Source organism: Pinus tabuliformis, chromosome 3_2 (genome assembly GCF_031772625.1).
Source record: "Pinus tabuliformis cultivar Carrire ecotype Pingquan chromosome 3_2, CPIR1, whole genome shotgun sequence".
Lineage (NCBI taxonomy): Eukaryota > Viridiplantae > Streptophyta > Pinopsida > Pinales > Pinaceae > Pinus > Pinus tabuliformis.
This window is the reverse complement of record NC_142302.1, coordinates 1,024,833,163-1,024,835,875: the sequence shown is the minus strand read 5'-3', so window position 1 is coordinate 1,024,835,875 and position 2,713 is coordinate 1,024,833,163.

The following is a 2,713-nucleotide window of genomic DNA, read 5'->3' as shown; positions in this document are numbered from 1 at the left end:
AATAAATTGTCTTATGTCATTTGTTCCATGAATTCCTTGATTATCATGATAAGTATGCTTTATGATATTGGCTTTTCAGGTGCTATTTAATTTGTTTGTTTGTTTGTGTTCGCAGATTCGCTACAAGGGAGCTCATTCGGATCAAAGGAGCAAGGCTTCCACAAACTTGCATTGGACCCAAGGTAGGCCTACAACATTTGTTTGCCTTTATTTATTAATTGCATATTTAGAGAAAGATAGTTTTTAATTGGCTTGCTTGTCACTAGATATTGTTAGATTCTAGGAAGGTCAATCTTGTCTGCAAGATCGACTCATTCCGTGTGACAAAATGGCGACTCCACTGGGGACTTGATTTCTTTATTTTCTTTACTTTGACCTGAGAAACTGTGTTTTTGTTTCTGTTTTTGGCTTGTTGTGTGTGGAATTGGGTAGATTTAGTAGATCTAGGATTATTTTTTGTTTTTCATAACTTTGGGAGACGATCGCACCCTCGGCTTGCAACACAGTGTGGACCTATCCGCACTTTTTCTTTTAGCACAGAGCGGTACCGCACCTGTGTGAACTGTGGGCCTACGGACCCTGCTAAAATTTTGAAAAACTTAAGATTTTCTCTTTCAGTCAGTTTAGTTTTTGTTTAGATGTTGTTATCCCCTGCCCAGACCTACATATGAATTATTAAGAACTTTTCTTACGTTAATTCCATTGGTGTTAGGGTTTTAGGTGAAATTCCAAGAAGTTTTGGTTGTCGGGCTTGGTTTTCATTTTGGTCTTATAGTAGCTCAGAGCTTAGAAGCTGTAGAAGCCTCAGATCACCTTGGCTTTTACTGGCCTTCTTATGAGTCTGACCATTTACAAAATCTACCTTTGTTGAGGAACCCATCTTGTGTTTTCTCTTTGCGAAACTTCGAAAAGGCTTGTGTTAAAAGTTTGGATTTCATTTTTAGAAAAGAAAACAAAAATTGGTTGTTTTTTGACTGATTTGTGATTTTGGACAAATTATTCCTTAGTTTGTTTATAGCTAAGTAAAACATCCTTGAAAAAGACATCTTGTAAGCTTTGACTTCAAATAGTTTTTTATAGTTTATAGATCGCAAGATTAGAATTTTCTATAGTTTTGAGTGTTTTATAAAAAATAAAAAATCTCTTTTGGAAAAAGTTTGTTTTTGTAGTATTTGAGTGTTTGAAAGAAAAGGGAAATTTTTGTGAAAATAACTAGTTGTCTCGTTTTGAGTGCATTGGAAAAGACAAAAAGCTCTTCTTTTAATTTGTTTGTTAAAAAAGATTTGTGTTTACAAGCATTTGCATTCTCAAACTCTTTCCTAGCTAGAAGTTCATTGAAGGGAAAAGATTGCTTAATCATCTTAAGTGCATTTTTTAGTGATTTCAAGTCGAGTCTTCACACCAAAAGTTTCATCTCCGCACCTCTTGACCTAAACAAAAACCAATAAAAATAACGCTTAAAGTAAAATCTATCTAGTAATCTTTTTGTTTCTAGGGCTCTAATACACCAACATAGCTTAGGCTAGTGTCTTGGGGTAGGGAGTAATTAACTCTCCAAGACAGTAAAACAAACAAGTAGCTGTATCTTGCGGTAGGAGAAAAATCCAATTGTTGCATTTATGCTCTGGGAAAGTTCCTCTTAAAGGAGAAGCACGAGATCGTGTCTGAACCAGTGTGGGAATCAATCCTTCCTCATTGGGAATGACGCCAGATATTCACGTATTAAAAACGGTAAACCTCGGATTAACCATTGTCGAGGAGCCTGGGGTCACTTGTTGGTAAACCTTCGATTATGCCAAGGAGCCTTCAAGGGGATTGAGCTTGTTACTCTGCCCTTGCGTGTGTATCGGATCGTAGACTGTTCCCCCAGGTATATTTGTTTCCGTTGGTAACCATAGTGACCATATTGTATAGGATTCTTCCTAAGGTGACGGTGGTGGGAAGATCCCACTGTACCTGGAGCAGACATCGGCTAGACTCACTTGGATTTTTTGGGGGGTTCTCTTCACTCGAGACGGTTTAGTGGAGGAACTTGTGCCAGTCTATTCATTAAGCAGGTTGCTGAGGTAACTATTCCAACCGCCATTTCTGTATTGAACTCTGCGATGTTGGATTTCATCACCAACTAGTGTTTCCAGTATGGAAAGTTATTGTTTGTGTGTGGTTTGATCTCCTAGATTCTTTAGGCATGTGATTCAAATTTGTTTGGTTCTTTAGAGGCATTAGGTGGTTTTCATTGATATTTTACTTTGTTTGCGTGTGAAGTAGTTAAAATATTTAATCGTGGCTGAATTACCGAGGAAGTTCCGTAGACTTCGGGGCCAACCTCCTGAGTTTTCACCGAGCCAGCCTGAAGGGTTAAGAGCCATCGTCACTCCTAGAGACAGTAGAGTTGGGTCACCTTAAGAAGGAGAGTCTTCTTTGGTGGTACATCCTGATTTTCAAGCTCTAGTAGCAGATTATAATCCACAATCTATGTCTGTTTCCAAAATTACTGGTAGCTTTTCATCTACTAGTGATTTAGGTGAGGAACCTGAAATATTCGAACCTGAAAGTGAATTTTCTACTACTCCAACATCGGGGTTTACCTCTCCAACTTCTAGTGGTCCTGGTTCACCCAGGGTAGAAAGAATAATTACCCAAAATCTTCCTTCTGGACTTATAGCTATTGAAGAACTTGCTACTCCGGAAGAAGAAGTAGGCATCCCTATCC